The 26,820-nt window shown below is 42.0% G+C and overlaps 1 long non-coding RNA gene across 1 annotated transcript in view; it reads left to right on the plus strand.

The window, feature by feature from the left end:
- Positions 1-2,437: 2,437 nt before the first annotated feature.
- The window catches only part of LOC117352143, a 256,878-nt gene continuing 232,495 nt past the window's right edge, over positions 2,438-26,820 (plus strand). Inside the window, exon 1 of the long non-coding RNA XR_004537594.1 lies at positions 2,438-2,509. This is a non-coding gene — a long non-coding RNA (uncharacterized LOC117352143). The remainder of the gene's footprint in view (positions 2,510-26,820) is intronic.

A 26,820-nucleotide genomic window follows, 5' to 3' on the forward strand; every position in this document is an offset into this window, starting at 1 on the left:
ATTGCGCCAGGTACATTAGATAGATTATGAGCCCACGAGGACAGACAGGGAAATATGATAAAATACCTAAATATAAAACCACTTAGGACATAAGTGGTAAATAAAAAAGAAAGAAATTGTAGATTAATTTTCTTATATAAGATATCAAAGCAGTAGACATTCAGATGCACTAGTTATTTCGCTGTCAGTGGAGGGCTACCAATCCTGAGCGGCTTACATTTTAAAAATCTTAATAACTAAAATAGTATCATAAAATAAGATACAATGTAAGAATAAGGTTAAAGGAAGAACTACAATTTTTAAAGGCTAGAAGGGAAGGAAAACACATTAGGTTAAAACCTCTTATGTTTGGCAGAAGGTTCTCAAGTGCCAATTACCACGATTTATTTTGATAAGCATCTGAAAAAAAGAAAAGAAATGTTTTAAACTCATCTTTAAACTTATCGATTGTTCCCAATAATTGAAGTTTCAAGTTTCAAGTTTATTATATTATTTGATTAAACGCTTTTCAGAATACAAAGCGTTTTACAAAGAAATAAAATTAAATTTCTAAAATCACAAATACATTGTAATTAAAATTAACTATTTTAAATTAAAAACAAACTGGGGTAAACAATCCACACGAAACAATGGGAAAGGGGGAAGAAAGAAAAAAATACAATTTATAAAAAAAAAAAGTAAGCAGGTTGGGTTAGTACATAGGGAAGGTATGAAGAGAAGGAGAGAAAGAGAAAAAAAATAAAATAATGAAGAGCTAAAAATAATGAAGAGCTAATGGTAAAGAATTCCAAAGTTGTGAACCTTTTACAGAAAAGTGGCAGCCCTAATATGCTCATGGATGATTTCCGATCTAAGGGGCTCTCGACGGTATATATCACAGGTGTCAAAGTCGGTCCTCGAGGGCCGGAATCCAGTCGGGTTTTCAGGATTTCCCCAATGAATATGTATTGAAAGCAGTGCATGTAAATAGATCTCATGCATATTCATTGGGGGAAATCCTGAAAACCCGACTGGATTGCGGCCCTCGAGGAGGAACTTTGACACCCCTGGTGTGTACGGATTCAAGAAACAAGCCAGATAGAGAGGCTCATCTGTCATTAAAACTTGAAAAAAGTCGATAAAAGTATTTTAAAAGCAATTTCAGGCCTAAATACCCATAAAGGAAGCTATACACTTTTCCATTTGCCTAGTATTGAAACTTTGTGACAGTAGGCAAGTCTTGAGTGAAGCACGTCCTGAATGGTCAGTCTTTGTTGACCTCTCTCAGCTGAAGAAGCTACTCTACCTGACCTATGAATCTTTATGTGGTTGTTAAATGGTGAAAGCGTTGGCCTTTGCATGTCTGGCATACTGCAGATGCCTATTCTGAGAGATGGTCATTCAGGTCGCAGTGTGATGCACCATTTGGGCTTTACTGAAGGAATTTGCAAACATTCCATCTCAGGGGTGTTTGACATGGAATGAATAGATCTGCTTTTAAGTATTTCATTGACTTGTCTTTCAACTATCAGCTAGTCATCTCTGAAAAGATTTGGCACTCTCATCTGTCTGTCTATCTACACATATAGGTGATATTCTCAAATCAATAAAGAACAAAATTAGTCAATTATAATGCAAAATACACTTATGAAGCATTAAAGGTCAGTTATTGTTTATCTTTTAAGAAGTTACAAGGGGGGTGCCTTTTTGTAGTTATACAACTATACGCAAAGCAGTTTACATATAGGTAGTTCAAGCATTTTTCTTATCTGGCCCAGTGGGACTCACAATCTAATGTACCTGGGGTAGTGGAGGATTAAGTGACTTGCAGTGCGGGCTTTGAACCCACAACCACAGGGTGCTAAAACTGTAGCTCTAACCACTGTGCCACTTCTCAACTATCTGCTGCTGGCACACCTACACAGTCAGGCTTTTAGGATTACCCCAATGCGTAGCGAGAGGAACCGGTACATGAGGGGGGGGGGGCAGTGGTGCCCCTCTCCTGCCCTCTTCCCTGCCCCCCACGCCTGGACCCCTTCCGCATAACCTTTCTAACTTCGGCGTGAGGTCAGAGAGTGCTCCAAAGCCGGCATGAGCAGCAAGTTCTTCGCTGCTCATGGGGAATGGGCGCAGATGTGCACGCCGTAGGAGGAAGAGTGAGAAGGGGGCGGAAAAGAGGAGGGGTGCCAGCGTACCGAGGAAGACCGCGCCCGGGGGTGGACCGCACCCCTCGCACCCTCCTTGCTAGGCCAGTGCTCCAATGAATATATATGAGGTACATTCGCATCTATTGAAGACCCTTTATTTGCCCATCTCTCTCAGGTATATTTATTGTGGCAATCCTGCAAACCTGATTGGCTAGGCAGCCCTACATTTTGTGTTGAGCAAGTAATATATTACTAATATCTTATGGTTTATTGTTTTTTTTTTTGTAATTTATAATATTCTTCTTTCCTCAGGAGATATCAAAGCTGTGAACAATAGGCAATCTAAATCTGAGAGGGATGAATGCCAATTATCAAAGGAAAAGGTAAGAAAAGTAATTGCATCAGTAATATATTACTAGCAACATATCACTGTAATATATTACTTTTAAAGTAACAAGTAGCAACTGTTGGGTAAGTCATTTTCCAAAGGTAATATAAAACAGTCACTAGTCTAGGTAGGTTACTATGAAAAATAGTTTATTGCTTATAAAAGTAATATAGCCCCCTTTTATCAAGCTGCCTAAGGGTTTAAAAAAAAAAAATAAAAAATTGCAGACCACTGTGGTAAAAGCTCTGATGCTCATAGAAATTCTGAGTGTCGGAGCTTTTACCGTAGGGGTCTGTGATAAACCCTTACGCAACTTCATAAAATAGTAATATATTATAATTATAATAATCAGTTTATATACCGCAGGGCGGTAAAGTTCTATGCAGTTTACAATAGTTAAAAAAAAACCAATAGCAGAAGTTGAATAGAACTAAAAAAGTTAAAAGCCAATAATTAGAGACACTAAAATGATCAAAATAGTGCATAATAAAATTTTTACGAATTAACTGCCTAAATACTTCAAAAACATATGTATTTAGATGTCTCCTATATTCCCAATAAGTGTCAGTAAGCGTACATTGCAATAACAAAGTTTAGATATGATTACTGAATGCATCACCATCTGAAGATCATCTTAAGATAAAAACGATTCTGAATATGATGGCTCAATCTTAGCAAAACTAAAATGCAGTTTCTGACTGTTAAAGACAGTTGTTTTCCCAGGCTTACAGCAAAATCCACCTATATGCTTCACAAGTTACATAATCAGATGATAAAATTTTAACATTGCCTAATTTAATTATGAGATCTTCTAGTCCGTAATACCACTGATTTACGAGAGATCAGTTACATCCAGATATCCATCAAGGAGCGAGCATAGTTTCAATGATCTATTGCCTTGGTCTTGCCCCTAAGGGCTCAGAGAGGGCTGCAGATCAGAGTTCTGCACAGGAACGTGGATCGCGGGAATCCCCCCTAACCCACGGGACTCCCACGGGGACCCCCCTCTGGCCCTTGGGACTCCCACGGGGATCCCCCTCTACCCAACGGGACTCCCACGGGGACGCCAGAAGGATTCTGGGCTGTATAAAGAGAGGTGTAGTCAGTAGAAGGAAGAAGGTGTTGATGCCCCTGTACAGGTCATTGGTGAGGCCCCACTTGGAGTATTGTGTTCAGTTTTGGAGACCGTATCTGGCGAAAGACGTAAGAAGACTTGAGGCGGTCCAGAGGAGGGCGACGAAAATGATAGGAGGCTTGCGCCAGAAGACGTATGAGGAGAGACTGGAAGACCTGAATATGTATACCCTAGAGGAAAGGAGAGACAGGGGAGATATGATTCAGACGTTCAAATACTTAAAGGGTATTAACGTAGAACAAAATCTTTTCCAGAGAAAGGAAAATGGTAAAACCAGAGGACATAATTTGAGGTTGAGGGGTGGTAGATTCAGGGGCAATGTTAGGAAATTCTACTTTACGGAGAGGGTGGTGGATGCCTGGAATGCGCTCCCGAGAGAGGTGGTGGAGAGTAAAACTGTGACTGAGTTCAAAGAAGCGTGGGATGAACACAGAAGATTTAGAATCAGAAAATAATATTAAATATTGAACTAAGGCCAGTTACTGGGCAGACTTGCACGGTCTGTGTCTGTGTATGGCCGTTTGGTAGAGAATGGGCAGGGGAGGGCTTCAATGGCTGGGAGGGTGTAGATGGGCTGGAGTAAGTCTTAACAGAGATTTTGGCAGTTGGAACTCAAGCACAGTACCGGGTAAAGCTTTGGATTCTCGCCCAGAAATAGCTAAGAAGAAAAAAAAAATAAAAAATAAAAAAAAATTTAAATTGAATCAGGTTGGGCAGACTGGATGGACCATTCGGGTCTTTATCTGCCGTCATCTACTATGTGGGGATGGGTGAAGACGGAGAGGATCCTGGTGGGGACGGAGAGGATCCTGGTGGGGACGGGCGGGGATGGGTGATATTTCTGTCCCTGCGCAACTCTCTACTGCAGATATCATAAAATCAATTGTTTATATTAATTTCACTAAAGGGGCTGAATATGGAGTAAGCTAAGCAGGGGGATAACAAGGATACTTGTGAAAACGTAGAACGCAGGAGCTGAGATGAGAAGCTTTTCAGTATCACTCTCTTTATGATCATCCAAAATTGGAAGGAAACCGTTCCAAGAAAATCCCAGATTTTCCCTGTCTCCTGCAGACACTCGATCAGAATGCGCTGATCCACCAAGTTGAATACTATGCTGAAGTGTTACAAGGCCACCTTGATCCACAATCAATCAAAGCTCCAAGGAGGCCTCAATGGTATCTGATCATCTTAGAAGAAGACTATTAAAAAAAAAAATAATAATCATTATGCAAGATTTAGACTGAACATTTCACAAACGGTGAGCTGAGACAATGGTGCCTTTGTGCCTTGAGAACTTTATTATGAATTAGAAAAGTATTTTGGTTCCAACCCTATAATCAGCTTCCAGAGCTTGCCTGGTTCTTCTACACTGTTGAACATTCATCACACAGAAACAACCCACAAAGTAGAAAAAAAAATAATTCCCACTTGGAAGAGCTTTTGGTTTTCGATATGTGTTTTCTACATTGTGTGCTAGGCAGTGTTTAACTGGTAACTCGTACATATTGCATGGTTATTATAAGAGTCTTATGTTAGTAGGTACCAAATATTTGAAAAGTGTAATAATGAACAGTTTTGTGACAATGCAATGATTATACTAGGGTTACCAGATTTTACTATTGTAAAATCCAGATCCATGGCCACGCCCCAAGCCCCCCCCCCCCCATTAAAACCTGCCTTGCCCCCAGCCCCGCCCCCTCAACTTGTTCTTGTGCTTATAGCCAAGTCGGGAGTGAATCTGTGCTTGTGCAGATAGAAACATAGACTACGACGGCAGAAAAGGGCCGGCGGCCCAACAAGTCTGCCCAATCATGATCCCTTCCACCCTCGAGAAACTATCCCCTATCATACCTCTGTAGCGACCCCACATGTTTGTCCCATCGTCTCTTGAAGTCGAGCCTGCTACTAGCCTCGACTACCTGACGTGGAAGACCATTCCATCTATCAACCACCCTCTCGGTAAAGAAGTATTTCCTGGTGTCCCCATGAAATCTTCCTCCCCTAAGTTTTAGCGGATGTCCTCTTGTCACCGTGGGACCCGTAAGAGTGAAGATTTCCTCCTCCTCCTTGATGCGGCCCGTTATGTACATGAAAGTTTCTACCATGTCCCCCCTTTCTCTACGCTCCTCGAGCGAGTAAAAGCGCAGACTGCTCAGACGATCTTTAAGTCCTGAGACCATCCTTGTGGCCATTCTCTGAACCGACTCAATTCTCTTCACATCCTTTTGGTAAAGCGGCCTCCAAAACTGGACACAGTACTCCAGGTGCGGTCTCACCATGGATCTCTATAATGGCATTATAACTTCGGGTTTTGGGCTGATAAAGCTTCTTCTGACATCACCGCGTTCTTCTGACATCACCGCATTCTTCGGACATCACCGCGTTGCGCAGGCGCAGATAAGAACATAAGAATTGCCGCTGCTGGGTCAGACCAGTGGTCCATCGTGCCCAGCAGTCCGCTCACACAGCGGCCCTTAGATCAAAGACCAGTGCCCTAACTGAGTCTAGCCTTATCTGCATACGTTCTGGTTCAGCAGGAACTTGTCTAACTTCGTCTTGAATCCCTGGAGGGTGTTTTCCCCTATAACAGCCTCCAGAAGATGCTCTTCTGACATAGTCCCGATCTGGAAGTTTTTCAAAACCCAAACAAAGTGCCGGGGTTTGAAAAGCCATTTGGACACCCGTACAAGTCCTCCAAAATGAGGACACATCCGGGTAAATCCAGACCTCTGGTAAGCCTAGATTAAACCATATTTGATTTATGCTGCAAAATATAAGATTCGGTTCTGTTTATGTTTCTTAAAAACTTTATATACTGCATAATTACCAAAAATGATCCAAGCAGTTAACAATATATATTACAAAGTAATTTAGTAAAGAACTCCATTCAAGAATAGAAAAGGAAAGAAAGAAAAAAAGAAACCTCCTTTTTTTTTTTTTTCAAAATACATAAAATTCTATGACAATCAAATATCAATAATAAAATAAACTAATTAATACAAATTTAAAATATTCTGTAAAAAAAATCCATGACCACATAAATACAGATTGCAATCCCCAACTCATTTCTTCAATTTGAAAAAAAGCCAATTGGAAAAAGTGTGCTTTTAGATGTCTTTTAAACTTTATATACGATTCCTCTTTTCGCAAGTCTAAAAGCAAATTATTCCAAAACCGTGGAACTAAATAAAAAAAACGCACAATCTCTAGTCGAGGCAAGATGGGCCTTCGAGATATGGGGAACGGCGACCCTATTATCATTCAAAGATCGTAATAAACGCCTCGGTGCATAAAAAGATACGGTGGCTGTAGCTGAAATAATGCTCGATATGCCAGCATCAAGATCTTACATTTGATTCTAAATTCCCTTGGCAACCAATGGAATTTCAGACACAGAGGTGTCGCATGATCACGAATATATGCACGGCCTAACAATTGAATTGCAGCATTTTGTACCGTTTGTAAGCATTTCAGTTGCCCTAATCCTATTCCTATACCTAGGCCAAGGCTGAAATGCTAGCCATTGTTTGCATCTGCCTATTTCAGAAGCTTGCCCTTCAGTTTTGTGAGGCAGGAATGTCACTGTGGAAACCATCGTGCGCTCCCTGTAGGCCCCCAAGTGGTTTATAAAAGTCAAATGGAGGTGCCCTTTCTGCTTTCACTTAGTAGGCCACAGTTCACCTTTCTGCTCTAGCGAACACAATTTCGTGACTTCGCAGCTCGGGAATTAGGCCGAGCGCACAATGCGGCTTTAGCAGATGAAATGAAACGACGGTTGTGGTGTTGAGAGGTGCCGCTCAAGTCAGCTTGCCCGACGGTCTGCCACTCGCCTCGTGCTCCTCAGCAGCCAGAGCATTTCTGGTGCTCATAAATGAAGCGACCTGCTTGAAGACCAGAAAACTTGCACTTAGGCCCTTTCCAATTATCACAGGAAAAAGGAAATTTGATCATATCGCACCTTTATTAAGGAACGCGCCTTGGCTCCCTGTCAACCACAGAATTATCTATAAACAGGCATTAATTACATTTAAAGTTCTACAATTCAAAGCTCCGCTATTCCTAGAGAGAGTTATTATCCCGTATGCTCCTTTCCGTACCTTACGATCTGAAGATAAAAATCTCCTCGAAATTCTATCCCTAGGAACTATAAATACTAAGCGAAACACACTTTTCTCGGTCACTGCTCCTCAAACCTGGAACCTGTTACCAGCCCCGGTAAGGGCTCCTTTTACTAAGTGTGATAGCGTTTCTAACACACGCAGGATTTTAGCGCACGCTAAACCCACGCTACGTGGCTAGAACTAACGCCAGCTCAATGCTGGCGTTTAGGTCTAGCCTTATCGCAGCTTAGTAAAAGGAGCTTAAGTTGTAATTCCTCCCTCCACCTCTCTCTTGTTGAAAGTATGGCTGTGATCCCCTTAAAAACTGATAGTTCCCGCCCCTATTTTTATTTTTATTGTTCATCGCTTTGTAATCTTTGAAAAAAGCGATTTTATCAAATCTCAAATAAACTTGAACTTGAAAAATAGGAGAAAAGTCTATTAAAGAGTTAGACCTCTAGGGTTCTTGTATGAGTGAAGAAGGAACCCGTTGACTGTTTTCCTATATTTTGCTATAACTTGTCCTGTGCGATCCTTGAATACCAGTTCAAACATGGAAATAAATAAGCAATGTGATCTTAGATTAAAGGGAGCATTGTATTGTACTGAGCTTTCCCACATGTAAAAGGACTTTTATAAACTTGTGCAACTGCATACACGTCCACCTACTTTAATCTCTGTTTAGGTGCTCCTGAGTCTGTGGTTTGGGTGGAGTGCAAACAACGTTTTGAGTGTCTATTTATTTTTATAAAATTCCAAAATTCTATGTATAAGATGTGGGCTTAAATATTTAACATATTCACTCAATGAGCTCTTCACGCTCAGAAAAGAAAGTCCCTCCTCGAGGGCCGCAATCCAGTTGGGTTTTCAGGATTTCCCCAATGAATGTGCATGAGATCTATTAGCGTACAATGAAAGCAGTGCATGCAAATAGATCTCATGCATATTCATTGGGGAAATCCTGAAAACCCGACTGGATTGCCGCCCTCGAGGAGGGACTTTGACACCCCTGCTTTAGCGTATGGTGTGAGCCTAAATATTACATCATCCACCAATCTCAATCATCAGCAAAAAAACAAACAAACAAAAACGTTCCTTGCAGAAACCTATCTTGACATTTGACATTCTTCACCATGTTTTCCACAGCTGACTTGATAATGAGATTATGGAGCATTTCGAATAAGATAATAGCATGCATTTTATATATAGTGTTTTATACTTAAAGTCAAAATAGAAAATGAAAATACAAAATGAAGACATTCAGCAGCAATTTTGCTCATATGATGCCCACCTCATATTTTATGCAGTCGGAGGATATTTGGGCCTCTATAAAATAGGCTTAAAACAGGCACTTTTTTTGGACAGCACAGAAGCATCCTGTTATAAGCCCTGCAGGTCCTTAATGTTTGCAGCGTGAAGTCTGATTTTGCACAAGTTCTTTAGGTAGAAAAAGGGACTTTCAAATCAGGTCATTTAAAAATTTCACAATATTTTGTAAAGGGCTCAGTGAGCACGAAGCCTTTTATAAAACACAAGTAACTGGTGTCATGTAGAACAGGAACAGCCGTTTTACAAAGAAACACGTTCAAAGAAAGAACAGCATCTCCTGGAGCTTTTCAATTTTGCAGCCTTTGTAAGTGCTGGACTTTGTAAAAGTGGCTGTCCAAGAGGAACCAGTTATAAAGCCAAGCTACAAAACTCTAACCCCCTCTTATACAAAGGCCCGCTAAAGCGTTTTAGCGCGCACTAACTGATTTGGCATGCACTAATCGATTTAGCGCGTGCTAAATCGGCTACCGCACCTTAGTAAAAGGACCCATAAGTTTTTGGATTTTTAACTGTGATTTTACACAGTAAAAGAGGACAAATTCCCTCTCAATCCCTTTTTCTATGCCCAAAAAAGGGCAGTTAGCTGGCACACGTGACTTGGGACAGATATAAACACCAACACGTAAAATAGGAAATGCAAGCATACTTTTCAGGCCTGCCCAAACTATTCCCCCATGCCACAAAGATATATGTATAATTAGTGGCTTTTTTATAATTGCTACTTTCCATACCTGCCTACTACTGTATTTACGAACCAAGGAACCCTTCTAAAATGATTTTAGTCTTGGCAATTAAATGAAAGCTTGTGTGACGTAGCTTGAAGTTAAAGAGGCTTCATCGGGCTGTCAGGGTGAGCTTGATATAAAGAGCAGATGCTGGGACTTTGGCTGAGCAACCTGTGTTTGCTGGAGATTCAAGCTGCACAGAGAACACGGTGATGATAGCCACTCTAGGGGCCACAGAGAGAGATTAAATGAATTCTTTACTTCAGTCTTCACTGAGGAAGACGTGGGGGGAGTTACCGGTGCCAGAAATGGTATTCAGTTCTGATGAATCAGAGAAACACGCTGTAACACTGGATGATGTAATGGGTCATTTTGACAAATTGAACAGTAGCAAATTGCCTGGACCGGATGGTATACATCCCAGAGTGCCGATAGAATTGAAAAATGGACTTGCGGAGCTATTGTTAGTAATTTTGACCCATGATAATACCCTTGCCCCCATAGGTGCCCTTGAACCAAGCCATGAGCTTTGGGCACGGGGGACATTTGCGGTCTTTTCCCTTCCTCAGATGATATCTATTACCATTATTTTCGTGTTCATTTTTTGATTTTGTATTTTATTTTTTGAGCACAATACTGCCTTCACTATATTTAGTGATTGTACATAGATAAATGAAGAAAATTTTTTAAAAATCGCCTATACTGTAGAGTTATTCACATCGGAGAACTCCGACGCACCTAGTTTTCCAAGCAAAGCTATCGGTTGTTCTCGGGTATAAATCTTTCTTTTTTTTTTTTTTATTATAATTTTGAATACATTACAATATCCAATAATTCAAAAGGAAAAAAAGAGAAATCTCACAAAACAATACATAATCATTCATACATACATAATTCCTTTTAAGCCCACATTATGAGTAAACATGTTAAATTTCTAATCAAACAAATTTACAAGAAAAGATAAAGGACAATAATTCTCAGTTCGTCCTAGCAAACCTTGAATCTTTCTGAGAGTATGAGAATGGCTTGGCCTGAAGTGCCACCTGTTTACCATGTGATGAGATTCATAACTAATCGGATTTTTTTTTTTTTTTTTTTTTCAGACAGCTTGAAATTTGGGCAGTATTGTGAAATAAGCAGATTAAGTGTTTCCTGCCTTATCCATCTGCTGGTTTTTTAAATATTTTTTTTTTTTTTTTTAAATAATACAGGCACATTCAGGCATGAGGTTATTTTTCGTCATGTCAGCTCCTGTCATTGTTCATATTTGACAGTAAGGATAGAGTAGAATACATCCTATGAATGGCTGCCAATTTTCAGCTTCATGGACTGAAACACCTGCGTCAGCGTATTTATTTTTTTCAGCGTCCATCTGCAGCAATTTAAATAAATTAGTTCTGATCGGCAGCGCGGTGCCCTTCTGCACTACAAGTGTCTAGGATTTTTAATCACAAGGACCTTTACAGTGACAGAGTAATCCTAGTTCATGAATTTCTTGCCAACTTGTCTGTCTTCCTTTCATGTTTCATAGTCATGTTTTTAAATCTACTTGTTAGCAGCGTGCTTTTTATAGGAGCATCACTTTAGCTGGTTGGAGACATTTAATGACGCTGGTGCGATCATTGAAATTATTTTGATGGCAAAGTAGGTTACCATATCTGGAGCCTCACAAACCCAGACGCATGGCCCTGCCCTGTTTGCCCCCATCCCTGCCCTGTTTCGCCTCCAATCCCGCCTCAGGTCCTGCCCCCCCCCCGGCCTTTAAAGCCTCATCTTCTTCCCCGACAAGCTCTGACCGCGTCTGTGACATCATCCGCGCGCACTAAGAGGCCCTCCGGATGTGGCCTGAGCTCGTTAAGGCTTTCCAAAACCCGGACAAACTGTCGGGTTTTGAAAAGTCCTTCTGGGAACCCAGACATGTCCTGGTTTCCCCGGATGTCTGGTAAACCCTATGGCGAATTAATATGCACGCACACATAAATATACCTGTAGGATACTTGTGACCCAGACAGGATGCTGGAATTCAATGACCACGGTTTGACCCAACATGGCTCACTCATCCTAAATTCTTATGGCCCTGTTACTAATCTGCAGTAAAAAGTGGCCTTATTTATTAACCACCTTTATGAAGAGAGATTCATCCAAGCCAGTGTAGAGCAATTTTTAAAATCAGGTACTCTATTTTTCCTATTTGTCCGAGTGGCACCTGAAGCAACAGAGGGTTAAGTAACTTGCCCAGGGTCATAAGCAGCAGTGCTGGGATCAAATCCATAACCTCAGTGTGCCGAGCCAGCAGCTCCGACCACTAGATCACTTCTCCACTTAGTGCCCCCTTATGTGGTTCCTACGGATGTACAACTAAAGGCCATTTTTACCATGGGGTAAAATGGTCAGTTTTCAGATTTTCTATTCATGGCCACATGTTAATTTTCCCTTTAGAGTACGGCCATTTGCATGAGCTCCTATTTTTTAGGCAGCAGAAGTTCATGTGCTAATTAGTTAGAAAAGGTTGAAAGAAGAGCGACCAAGATGATAAAGGGGATGGAACGTAGCTGGTTTTAAGAAAGGTTTGGATAATTTCCTGGGGTGTTCAGGTTGGGGTCAGAGTGGGGAGTTGGGGGTGTCGTGAGTTCAGGGTGGGGTATCAGGGGATTGAGGGGGGCCCAGTGGTTAGAAGGGCGTGGGCATCCCTCCTGTCAATCTTGAGGGTGGGCGTCAGGGAGTCCTCTGCCGCAGCCAACTCTGCCGATCGCGGCAGGGGAAGCTGCGGTTTCGGGGAATCCTGCCGGCTCAGCTGATCGGGGATGTCCATGCCGCGATCAGATGATGGCAAGTGATCCCTTGGCAAAGATAAGCAACTGAGCCACCTGTCTTTGCGATCAGGCAGGCAAGGTTCTCTAACTGGCGCCGGTTGACATGGGCGCTAATTAGAACGCCAGTGTGCGATTCTCAGCCGCTGAGACTGGTGTGCTATACAGAATCAGGCCCTTAGTATACAGTCCTCGATGGAGACTGCCCTAACTTTATTGGTTGTGCTGAGACCTTTTCAGCGGCCCCTCCCACTACAGCATATCATATCATCATTTTCATCTTATTTAGTGGTCCTACTGAAAATGAAAGTAATTTGGAGGAAAGATAATTAATCCTGTTATAACTATTACTAATGCATCATTAGCATTTCACCCCTTAAAAGTTTTACTGAATCTGTAAAATAGGAAAGAGGAAAATCGTAAAGATTTACTGAACACCTATTTAAGGGTGTTTCTGCGTTGTGGGAAATAATTCCCTCCTCTCATCAGGAATTAAATGGCTACAAAGGGTGTGGGAAATATATTTTATGGATAAACTTACCGCCCTTAGAAATAACAAACCTGAAATATTTGAAGAAAACTGGCACTGATTTTTATTAATTACACAAATATAGAGGGCATGTTATTTTCTAATCCAGAATATCAATAGACCTGAATTACTTAATCAGAATGATTATTCTGTCTCCTCTCTCAGAAGAAGTTTGTTTCTGTTTGGTTGAAAATGATTAAAGTTTGCTCATATAGAATGAAAACGTTCTTTGGATCTTAATATTTGACTCTACAGTCTTATCAGACATTAAAAGTTAAAGGCAATTTCAGTGGGCATTTTGCATTGAGGATAAAAGGAACACTTTTAAAAAATATCAATTATTGGTTTTTAATGGCATGATCAATTACTGTGCCAATTTAAACCAATTAAAGCAATTACAATAGGTGGTGTTTAGTGCCTACTACTGCCTAACTCACGGTACCATATCTAGAATTCAAACCCAAGTACTATTCTTTAAATGGTGCTGAGTTGGGCATCATAGTTTATAGAATAGCGCTTAATGCCTGGATCCATGTCCAATTTGGCATGCAAGGGTTTATACCAACTGAAACCAGGTGGAAAGTCTCATGCCTAAATTAGGTTAAGTTCATATCTGTCATATTTTATAACAGAGGTTCTCAACACACAGTACACGTACCCCTTGGGGTACATGAACTGCTGGGTGGGGGGATTACACAGCACTGTGTGTGTTTCCTGCCGTCCTTCCTCCTCAGTGGAGCCACTGTTGTCACCGCCAATGCCACCCCTGCAATTAATTTTGCAGTCTTGGTCCCATAGTCCCTGCTTCTTCTGCACTACTGTGCTCCTTCAGTGGGTTAGTGGCAGCAATTCCTACACACTGCCTGCCGCTAACCCAGAAGCTTCTCTTCTGCCAGGTCCTACCCTCTTTCAGAATTTCCTGTTTCTGCCCAGGCAGGATGCAACAGAGGAGAGGCTTCGGGGTTAGCGGATGGTATTGTATAGGAATTGCTGCCGCTAACCTGTTAGAGCAAATGGGAGCATTTTAGTTGTGAGTGGGGCTGGGGTTAAAGGAGGGAAGAAAGGAAGGAAAAATGTTGCAGGAGAGTTGAGACTGGTGAGGGAGAAATGGACATGGGGTGAAGGGGAAGGAGAGCTAGTGCATGGGGAGAAAGCATGTTTTGAGTATGGTTGGTGGGGATGGAAGGAAAGAAAATTGTTGCAGAAGGGATAAGAGTGGTGAGAGAGGGAGAAATGGACATGGGGTAGAGGGGAATAAGAAATGGTGCATGAGGAGAAAGCATGTTAGTTTTGAGTGGAGTTGGGAAAAGATGGACTGGGGAGCAGGAAGGAGGGATGTCACACTTGAGGGAAGGGGTGATGAGGAAGCGTGCAGGAGGCAGAAAGTGTTGGACTCATGGAAAGAGAGAGGGGGAGAAGTTGGATGGGGAGGGCAGAAAGGAGGGAAGGAGAAATGACACATTCAGGGGAAGGGGGAGAGGGCAGAGAGTGAAAAGTTGGACTTATGGAGGGAGAGAGATTTTGGTTGGGGGAGGGAATGAGGAAGCATACAGGAGGCAGAGAGAAAGAAATGTTGGTGGAGGGAAAGGAGGAAGAGATGTTTCACTCGGAGAGGGCCAGAAAAGGGGAAATGTTACATTGGGGGGAAGGAGAGATGGTTCAAAGAATGGAGAGATGTCAGATCCGGAGAAGGGTGATGGAAGGAGGGAGATGTCAGACCACTGAAAGGGGAAGGGGGAGGGAAGGAGAGAAAGAGAGATATCAGACTAGGGAAGGAGGGAGAGAGAGAGAGATGCCAGACTGCAGTAAGGAGAGGAGAGAGTTGCCAGACTATGGAAAGGGAAGAAAGGAAGGAGAGAGATGTCGGACCACTGAGGAGGGGAGGGAAGGAGAGAGAGATGCCAAACCATTGGAAAGGAGAGAGATAGGAAGGGAAGGAAATACATGGAAAAATAGATTTTGAAAAGAAAGCAGAAAAATGAAAAAAAGTTGAATGTTAAAAGTTGATGCCAAAGCCGGATGTAGGTCAGAAAGTGAAGAAGGAGAGAAAAATAGCCAATGGATATGAAGGTTCTGGAAAGACAGTTAAGAGCACAGGCAGAAGGAAGTGCAACTAGAAACTGGGAAAAATAAAATCACCAGACAACAAAGGTAGAGAAAATGATTTTATTTTTAATTTATGTGATTGAAATGTGTCAGTTTTGAGAATTTATATCTGCTGTCTATATTTTGCACGATATTTGTCTACTTTTCTATAGCTGTCACTGAGGTGACATTGCATATTTTAAAGTCATCTGCTTGACCTCTTTGAAAAAAAAAATAGAATATAAATGATAATTAAAATTTTCTCTGTGTACAGTGTGCTTTGTGTAGTTTAATTTTGTGGATATCATGATGTATTGTTAATAAGATTATATTATATATACATATGAAAGATGAATGGAAGAAATTGCATTTACAATTGGTACTATTATTATGGGGGGCAGGGTTTAGGGCGGAGCTTGGGCAGGTCTGGGATAAAGCTTGGGCAGTCAGTGGTCGGAATACTCGGTTGATATTTGTTAGACTTAGGGGGTACTTGGCTTGAAGAAGTTGAGAAACTTTGTTCTATAACACTGCGGGCAAATTCTAGGAACACCCATGACCCGCCCTCTCCCTCCTTGGGCCACACCCCCTTTTCAGACCATACATAAGTATTTATGTGTGCATCTTTATAGCATATACCAACTAGGAAGATGAGCATGTAAATTCAATTTTTTTTCCTATTAGCCCCAGTAATGAATTGTTCATTCCTAATTATTACCAATTAACTGCTCATTTGTCAATTAAATTACACATGCAATTTCGGAATACACCCGATACGCACCAGGCTTCAGCACACAATTGTGGGCGTCAAATAAGAGTATACATACGATCTATGAAAAAAAAAGAACCCAGATTAAAAGCAGATACAAATTTCCCACTGAGAACTGGTGCAAATCTATCTGTCAAAAGTAGTTACAGACTTTATCCCAGTGTTGGCAGTTGATATTTCTAAAGTGAGAAATATGGAAAACAAAATCAAAGAATTATTAAGCTGAGCTCTGAGCACAGGCTGTTCTTTGGAATCTGAGACTATTATCATTAAAACCCCTTTATATCCACTGGAAGTCTCTTCTAAACCCTCTTTGAGAAGAAACATTTTCTCAGGCTACTTTACAGGAAGTGTTTGCCATTTGAGTTCATTTGCACAGGGCACTCCCTGTGTCTCTTGTCTTGGATCTGCCGTTCTCTGTCAGACTGTTAGAACAGGGATCAGAGAGGCAGAAACTCCACGCCTACATTCATGGGTTCATTTCAACTTTATCTTTTCAAAAAACCTTCATTTACAGGTCATGTAGATGCAATCTACCTACCAGGGGCGCCGCTGAAAAGTTCTCAGCCCAATCAAGAAAAGAATGATGTGGAGCCATGAAACGTACAAGCTATTCCACACTTTCATTTCAATGAGGCAAATGCATCTAATAAATGGGCACAAACCATTGTGACATCACTGATGAGGTTGGCTTTTAGGCATTGGTAGAATGAGGCATTATAACATCGCAATACTAGGGAGCTGCTGAAAAGTTCTCAGTCTAACCAAGAAAAGAATGATGTGGAGCCATGAAATTTACGAGTTATTCCACTCTTCATTTCATATCATTGAAATGAAAAGTGTCAAGAAAAATGTGGAATAACTTGTATGTTTCATGGCTCTACATCAGCGGTCTCAAACTCAAACCACATTTTGGATTTGTAGGTACTTGGAGGGCCGCAGAAAAAAATAGTCAATGTCTTATTACAGAAATGACAACTTTGCATAAGGTAAAACTCATTATAGTTTATAAATCTTTCCTTAATTGCTTCTGATAATTTCAGCTATACACAGCTGAGAGTAGTGCAACATGCAGAAAGTGAAAAACTATCAAAGTATCAACTCAAGAACATAAGAATTGCCGCTGCTGAGTCAGACCAGTGGTTCATCACGCCCAGCAGTCCGCTCACGCAGCGGCCCTCTGGTCTAAGACCAGCACCCTAACTGAGACTAGCCCTATCAGCATATGTTCTTGTTCAGCAGGAACTTGTCCAACTTTGTCTTGAATCCCTAGAGGGTGTTTTCCCCTATGACAGACGCCGGAGGAGGTCCAGTTTTCTACCACTCTCTCTGGGTGAAGAAGAACTTCCTTACGTTTGTACGGAATCTATCCCCTTTCAGAATGAGTGCCCTCTCATTCTGTCTACCTTGGAGAGGTTGAACAACCTGTCTTTATCTACTTTGTCTTGAATCCCTGGAGGGTGTTTCCCCCTACAACAGCCTCTGGAAGAGCGTTCCAGTTTTTACCACTCTCTGGGTGAAGAAGAATCTATCCCCTTTCAACTTTAGAGAGTGCCCTCTCGTTCTCCCTACCTTGGAGAGGGTGAACAACCTGTCCTTATCTACTAAGTCTATTCCCTTCAGTACCTTGAACGTTTCGATCATGTCCCCTCTCATTCTCCTCTGTTCAAGGGAATTTCTCTAATCTCTCACTGTACGGCAACTCCTCCAACCCCTTAACCATCTTAGTCGCTCTTCTCTGGACCCTTTCGAGTAGTACTGTGTCCTTCTTCATTTACAGCGACCAGTGCTGTACGCAATACTCCAGGTGAGGGTGCACCATGGCTCGGTACAGCGGCATAATAACCTTCTCTGATCTGTTCCTGATCCCCTTCTTTATCATTCCTAGCATTCTGTTCTCCCTTTGGGCCGCCACCGCACACTGTGCAGACGGCTTCATCAGTTTTATAAAGAATGATTCTTTATGGAAAACTTGTGCCTTAAGTGTCCGGCGGTCACGTGTGCAACCACCTTTAGCTCTCACCTCCTCCAGCACTGGACACACGCACAAGCTGCACCACCAGCTGTGACCACCGGACACTTAAGGCACAGGTTTTCCATAAAGAATCATTATTTATAATACCGAGGGCCTCAAAATAGTACCTGACGGGCCGCATGCAGCCCGTGGGCCACGAATTTGAGACCACTGCTCTACATCATTCTCTTCTTGGATGGGCTGAGAATTTTTTAACGGCCCCTCATACTTCCTAAGCTACAGCACTAACAAGATTCTTAATCAGAGTCTTGACTCAGCAACTTTCTCTCCTTTATCTTGGCTTGCCAGTGTTATAATAAAAGCCCATAGCTGAACGAGGGCTACATTTCACGTGTAATGCGCTGTAGAGATCTCACGTCAAACAGAATGAGCATTAAAATTGCTCTAAATGGACTAGAAGAGCCAAGATACAAAAGGCCGGATTTACTTCTTTCTCCCGAATGTGTAGAACAGTGTACGGAGGAGATAGTTTGCGCTTGTCCTTTATTCTCTGTACAGATCAAGATCTTGCAAAAGAAAACTGATGGTTCAGAATCCAAATGAGTCTCGTGAATCTTTCCCAGGTTGATAGCAATCATGGGCACAGTGCTGCCATTCATCTTGCTGCATGAGATCATTCCCTTCATGAGCGCCTGTCTAGAAAAACGAAATACGGTTAATTAGTTTTCTTGCCCAGCTGACTGCCAGTCTTTCGTTGGCTGACTCTCCCTCCCTCCAATCAGTATTTGTAAGATATATCAGTAGTGTCTTTCTTTGGTTATTGAGTACAATATCATTTATATTGATGCCGAGCTTTTCTTTGTAGTGTGCCCATTTGGAAAAGTGAGCACATGTAAGGATTAATTCATTTTGTCAGAGTTTAGCAATTAATTTGGCCTGGCCCGTCTTTTGTCTTCTGGAAGATGGAATATTGTAGTCTTGTGCCAAAAGGGGGGAAAATCAGAACAGGGTTTGGCCGCAGCAAGAAGAGACATGCTTTATGCACTCTTCCAGAAGAGATTTGTTCATTTGAAAGTCCGCGTGACGTGAACACTGATAAATTACAAGGCATTGATTCCATCAGACTAGTTTCTGTGGTGTAGCATGAAGACTTTCCTGCTGTCAGTTCAACCGTGACCGTGAACGCTTCACGTTTCCCTCAGGTATAATTTGCAAAGAGTTCTTGGCAGGAACTGCAGTGTGAGGAAGCCCAGGGTACAAGTTGTCGTGCACAAAACATTTTCTTGCAGGAATTGCAATTGTTTAAAAGTAGCACTGAACCCCAATTTTCTCTTCCTTCTGATTTTCAGTTGATGGAATGCCAAAGAATAGTGTCTTTCTCATATTTGGAATTCAGAAGGCGTTTGAAGGCTTATTTGTTTTCTAGGTTTTTGGGATAATTAATTTTTCATGATGAGCGTTTCATGATGAGTGTTTAGTAGAATTGTAAACCGCATAGATCTTCAAGGTAATGCGGTCTAGAAGTTGATTTTATGTTATGTTTATGTTAATGATTTAGTTTTTGTGATGATGGATGGCCATTAGAAATTGTATGGCCTGATATTAAAATACACTTGTGGGGAGGGAGAGGCCAAGATGGCGGCATTTTACAAGTTGGAGGTTTGAGGCTGAAAATTCCATACTTCTTCTTTTACAAAATGCCTCATACTAAGTGGAAAGGGGTCATTAAGACTGTTTCCTTTCCAGTTAGAATGTCATCCCCAACCCAGCCTTCCCTCGACCGAGCTATACCCGAGTCACCGAGTCAAGGGGGGTCATGCTTTGGAGAAGAGCGAGGCAGTGCTGTCTTCTCTGATGGAACATGAAGCCATGCTGTCCCTGTCGGCTGCTTAGCGTACCTCCATTTCTAGCAGAGCTCCGGGATAAACCCACAGGTGACATGCAGGCCATTGGATCGGCAGCTGATCTCTGCAGAGAGGAGGTTGAGCTGTTGAGCTGACTGCCAAAGAATCGATCATGGGTGCATCTGTGAAGTTTGCCACACCCGCGGTGGTTACCCTTGAAGGAATCTGGCAAGTTCTGCAAAAACTTGATGCGACTGTGGGGAAAACTGCTGATGAAGTTCCCCAGATGGCCAGTAAGATGGAGACTTTTAACTCAAAACATGGATAAGGGTAAGACTGAGTTAGCCCATCCTACACCAAATCAACACATACGGGACACAGACCGTGCAAGTCTGTCCAGTACTGGTCTTAGTTCGTTTACATCCTTTGTTTTCACCCCTCTCACTTTCCCTCCCACTTTCAACCCCTCTTATTTTTCCCTCAACTCCCACCCCCCCCACCCCTTCCTCTGTAACTTTCCCCTCATGCTTCTGTAATTCGCTGAATGTCCAGCCTTCTTTCAAGTTTCAAGTTTAATATGTATTTGATTAATCGCTTTGTCATTCTTCAAAGCGATTTACAAGAAATTAAAATTACAGATTAAAAAGATATATAAAATAAATAAAGACTGACGGGACATAGACAATTTGACAAGAACTGGAAACAAAGGGATAGGTCGGGGAAGAAATTACAATATATAATTAAAGAGTGGGATACAAAAATGGAAAACACATAAGGAAGGGGTTAAAAAATGAAGATGATTAAAATGAGATTGTGGACAGAAGAAAAGGTTGGTTCTAAGACTTATTAAAATTCTTTAAAAAGAAAAATTTTTCGTTGGGGTTAAATTGTGAAGGCGTCATTAAAAAGGAAAGTTTTCAGTTTAGTTTTGAATTTTTCTAGAGTGAACCGCCTTTCAATGTTGAACCGCCTAGAAGTTATCTGACTATGGTGGTATAGAAAAATAAAGTTATTATTATTATTATTTACCTACTAGACCTGTGGCTGTTGGGGTAGGTCACGACCGTAATATTGATCAAAATCAATGCCAAGATCAAGTTCAATGAGATGATAAGGTCTTACAAGATATATCGGTGATTCTGAAATCCTCATTGCTAGAAGTATCAGAGAGATTGGCTCTACTGGTGTCCTTGGTTATTGAGCAAGATCTTAATACAATAATGAGATCATATTTTCAAAAACTTTTCTGTGGCCATAAAGTATGGATTTATTCAGATGTTACAAAAACAATACAGAATAGAGGGAAAGGATTCTTAGCAATGAGAGATGAGATTAAGAGATTGGGTGGATTTTTTTTTTTAGCCTATCCATATACATATATGGTATGGTATCTGGGTACTAAGTATGTTTTTCTTTTGCTGCTGACCAATTGAGATCATTTTTGGACTTCAAGAAGATTTTTTGGGGACAATATTAGTGATCATGTCTAGTGTGTTAATGAAGTGCTATGGTTAGTCATGTTATATGCCTTTCTACAAAGTATTTTTCTTTTTTAGTATTTCTCCCTAGTAATCAACCACTCTTCCTGTCTTTGCTGGTCCAATGAGAAGTCTAATTTCCTCCGAGATACAGTACATTGCTTTTGTTGCTTTAAAAACTTTTTTATTCGCTTAACACTTCGAAAATTAATCCTCTTGTAATTCTTGTTGTCTTTTAGTATGTCTTTTTAAAATTATTGTTAACCAAGTCAAGCTTCTTCTGGTTGATGACCCGGTATGTAAAGCTAAGTTTTAGTTTAGTTTGTATTGTATTTCTTTTTGACTTTTTTTTTGTTTGTTACAAGTGTATTGTTTGGTATGATATTGCAAACTTTAAAAATTAAATTAAAAAAAAAAAAAAAAAAAAGAAAACAGTTGGTAGCAGGTAAATGGTGATCCAGAAGTGCCCTGAAAGTGAGGATGAGTAACCTGGTGGCTGCTGCATTTGGTTCCTTAGCTTCCCCTGCCCCCTTTCTCCTGGTCTGCTTCCTGAGCTGGAGGATGCGGCCGCTGTGTCATCGGTGATTCCAGGGGAGAGGGCAGAGCATATCCCCCTGGGGGCAGTGGGGATCGATTTACATGTTTGCCAGGGCCCAGACAACTCTCTTTTGCACCCAGAACATTTTTCGGAGCATTTTTCCTTTGGCAGCTGTGCTTCTAGAATATTTGTGGCCAGGAAAGCAGATGCATATCATTTGTGGCCTAGCAGGAGAATGAGCCTTTGCATGAACGGTGAAGAGAATGAAGCATGGACTTTGAACTTATGGCTAGGGTGCTTCCTAGGATGTTCTGATAAATGTTACCATAATTAAGAAAATCTGTGGCCGTTTGATCCCATACCTACCTCACTTCTGCGAGCATGTACCATCAGTGACGCATTCCAAAGCTAATAAATCCCAAGGTTGCTTTTATTTTGACTTCAAATTGACTATTTGAATAAATCATTTTTCCTGGACATCCAGAGCCTTTGTGTTCTTCTTTGCACTTTCGCAATTCAATCTAGAAACAGAAGAACCAGTATTCTCAGATGACAAAAGTTGGTGAGCGAGATGATAAAAACCTGAGAAGAAATTTTCAGAAGCTTAACTTACTCCCTTGGAGCTGCCCTTAGAGGTACCATCAAATTTTATGGCAGTGAATCCCTTGAATATAGGTTAAAGAACTAATGGAGATTTTATTGATAGTTGGCATGGTGAATGTGGCAAGACATTGCATAATCAAGGAATTAACCTGCTGGTTTTGGAAGCATTTCAGAATATTATTCATGTTATGTATGGAGCATATCGTATCGGTCATTCTCTACTGGGGGTGCTCCATGCTTTATTACAGCCCTCTGAAAGGGAAGCTAGAAAAAGACCATTTGCAGATTTGTATGCCTTCAGCTGCCCTTTGTGACTCTGTACAGTGCTGTGTACGTCTGGTAGTGCTCTAAAAATAATTAATAGTAGTAGTGGTAGCTGCCAAACTCTGCAGGAAGCAATGTGGGGGATGAGGAGAGCAGCGGTACTGTATTTATTTGGCTGACAGGGCTATGGCATCCCTGCCAGCAAAGCTGAAGAGGTGTTGCTGTTCTAGAGAGGGACCAAGCCTAAATTGGGGGGTCCAGGCCTCCAAGCCCCTCCTCCCCTCCTCCCCCATGTACCATCCATAGATCTCACCACCGAAAAATTATAGAATTAGAAGTGGAGAGATAGCAACAGCTAAGACACTAAGGGGCTCATAATCGAAACGGAAATACGTCTAAAAACTGGTCTAAATCGGCACTCGGACGATCAGTAAGCCAAGTGCCGATAATCGAACCGGGTTGTAGACGTATTTAAAAACAACAGGCCTTGTACAGCCCAGAGCTAAAAGGGGCGTGTTAGGAGGAGTGGTGAGGGTGGGATTTGGGCGGGATGTGGGCCGGCCTAAACGTAGTCATACTGCAAGTAGAACCAAAGGTTTAACGAGACTGCCTAGACGGAACTTATACGTAGTGACTTAGGCCATCTAAAAACAGGTATAAGTGGCAAAAAGGTATCCAAAGTGGCCAGAGAACCACTGCAGACACAAAGTACAGACCCACCCACCCTTACTGCCATAAAAATTGGAATAAAAACATACACATCTGCCTTCTGAACATCAGCACCTGGCATAGAAAAGCCTAGTAGAGCTGCACAGAGGTGGGGGGTGGGCTAATGAGGAGGACCCAGGCCCATAAGCCACTCTAACCACTGCATTCATGGTTAAACATGTGTACCTCCCAAAACCCTTTTGTACTGCCCTATAGGTGGCACCTGCAGCCATAAGGGCTATTGGGGTGGTAGACAGGTGGATATTAGTGGGTTTTGGGGGCCTCACCATGACCTATAAGAGAGTTGTGATGAGATGTTTATGTGGCACCCTTTTAGTGAAGTTCACAGCAGTGCCCTATAAGGTGCCCCACTACTGTGTTACCATGTCTGGGTGTCCAGTCCATCACTTTGCTGGTCCCTCCCATGTCCAAAAGGTCTTCTTCTAGGCGTTTTTGACTTGGACGAATTTTTAGACGAGAATGGGGGGTATAAAGATAGACGATTTAGCAGTCTGGACGATCAAACCGCTGGACGCATAATTAAATGACTTTTCGAAAAACAAAATATTTTGGACGCATTTTTCGGGAATGGACTTTTGACACTGCCAACTATGGGCGACTAGCGACTTAGACCCAAAATGGACTTAGACGTTTCTTTTAATGATGCCCCTCTAAACTACTTCACTGGATATAGGTTCACTAGCACCTACATCTTAAAGGGGACAGGTATTTAAAGGGGACAGGTAATCTAATGCAAATCGGTCCCTCCTCATCACCACTTCCCGTCCCCCGAAGCCCCCTCTCATCCTGAACCCTTTTCTCCAAAGATCCTGAACTCTTCCCTCCAAAGATGGATGACTAAGACACCAAACTACTACACTGGAAAAAGCCTCAGAACCAGAGAGAGCATAGATGTTTGCCCTTCTCTCATGAATCAAAGGCATAAAACCCCCCTCATGGCGGGGGGGGGGGTTGTTTGTTTAAAATTGTGCTTGTTTTGATGTGCTAACATCGTTTCTGCATTAAATCATAGCGTTCCGGAGTTTTTTTTATGCCTTTGATTCATGAAAGAAGGGCAAACATCTATGCTCTCCCTGGTTCTGAGGCTTTTTCCAGTGCAGTAGTTTGGTGTCTTAGTCATCCATCTTTGGAGGGAAGAGTTCAGGATCTTTGGAGAAAATGGTTCAGGATGAGAGGGGGCTTCGGGGGACGGGAAGTGGTGATGATGAGGGACCGATTTGCATTAGATTACCTGTCCCCTTTAAGATGTAGCCAAGGAGCATTGGGCTGTAGTAAACAGGCATGATGCTGCCACGCAGAATGAATAACGACAAGAGACTGTGATGCCCTGAGTCAACTTTTGCACTGGCATCCCCCCTCCCCCCATAATCCCTCCATCTTTGATCTAGTGTCTCCCCTTCCTTCTGGACCAGGAGAGGCATTGGCTCAGGGCACTGATGATAAAGGGTACCAAAATCCCAATCTGGCATCTATCCCTCTAGAAATCTGAAGGTAAACCAGATTGTGATTTTGACATCCTTTATCACTGGTGCCCTGGCCAGGGCCTAACCTGGTCCATAGGCTGAGCCAGCCCTGAGTATCACACCTTGCATAGTTGATATACTGAGACACTGCAGGTTAGTGACTTCTGCAATAAATTAAGACGTGGCAAAAGTTCAACTTTTTAAAAATAACTTCTTAATAATCATCTCCCTTTGTACATATACCAATGCATGACCTCCTTGTATATGTATTCCGGGCTACCGCTTCTCTGTATAGGCAAACGTTAAAGAAGAGAGGCCACCCCGGACCATCGGCTTTTAAAAAAAAAAATTATGAACCTTCAGAAATGCACGGAGGCGTTCTGTATTTGGGAGGAACCTTTTGTTTACATATAAAACAATTAAAAAGAGGAGGGGAAAAGAAAAAAAAAAAAATGCACCAAAGAGGAACGATGAAGTTACTGGTACATGCTAGAGGCATTTCTAGAAAAGAAAAACACACCCCATAAAAGAGATATTATATGTCTGGAGATGAATGCTGGGCTTGGAAGAACATGTTGGAGTCGGAGGAGATCAGTCAGCCCGGCTTCATGCTTGCAAGGTAGTCTAGCATTTTGGCAGTAAGTAAGGTCGCAAAGCTTTTAAAGTGGAGTTTCACAACAGCACAATGATAAAGGGAGTGTGCTCTCCTGTCTATAGTTTCTCTAAGTAGTAGGTATCGAAACAAAAAGCTTGGCCTTCATCGCCAGTTTTTGGATTTATGGAGCCTTCTGTGTTAATTTTTGGTAGCTGAATAATTTGATAAATTATGCTAGCTTGTGTACGTGTCAAACCTTTCGCTTGTAGAATATCATATTTAGTCTTTGCAAAGGCAGACACACGGTAGCAAATTCAGACAGGCAATTTTATGTAGGCCTGGGCCCACAGTGGGTGGGCAAAAGCTTTTCTCTCTGACTAGAGAATGACACGGTGACAAAATTCATCACCGTTCCCATCCCCGTGGATAACCACGGGAAATAATCCCATGTCATTTTCTAGTGTCTATTTCAACCTTCTACACCAGCATTCTTCAAAGCAAAGCTTGCGGGTCAGTAGTTGTGGCCATTCATACTCTGATTCTTATGAGAGCCAAGGATAATGAAGCCATTGTGACATCACTGATGAGGTTGGCTCTTAGACACTGGTGGAATGAGGCATTATGACATCACAATCTCAGCTCTGGAATGTTGCTACTCAACCTTGGTCCTTTTACACCAGCATTCTTCAAAGCAAAGCTTGCGGGTCAGTGGTTGTGGCTATTCATACTCTGATTCTTCCCTCTCTCCTTAAAGAATGACATGAAGATGGTTTCCTGCGGTTATCCGCGGGGACGGGAACGGTGATGAATTTTGTCACCGTGTCATTCTCTATCTCTGACCCCCACCTGCCTGCATTCCAGTGACTTTCCCTCTCTCTCTCATCGCCTCCCCTTTTAAAGAGGTCCCTGGCAATGGTAGCGATGTACTCATTCTGCCTATGGCCGATGCCAGAGCCTCCCCTTTGCCACTTCCACTCCCATGCAGAAAAAGGAAGTTGAATTGGAGGGAGCATTTTAGAAAATATCCTCGGCACAATTTGGATGTTTGCTGCAAGATCTATTTTAACAATAAATAAGTGTCAAAAAGGTGCCCATATGGGCTAGGTGACCACTGGAACAATGAAGACATGACACCCCCTCCCACCAACCACTCTCCAAAGATGAGAATGAATAGGGATACCAGACGTCTGGGAAAACCTGGACATGTCCTCTTTTTAGAGGACTGTCTGGGTGTCCAGACGGACTTTCCAAAATACGGTAGTTTGTCTGGGTTTTGGAACGCCCCGACCTCTGTCCATGTCTGGAGGGCCTCTGAGCATGCATGGATGATGT

The sequence above is a fragment of the Geotrypetes seraphini genome, chromosome 19, assembly GCF_902459505.1.
Source record: "Geotrypetes seraphini chromosome 19, aGeoSer1.1, whole genome shotgun sequence".
NCBI lineage: Eukaryota > Metazoa > Chordata > Amphibia > Gymnophiona > Dermophiidae > Geotrypetes > Geotrypetes seraphini.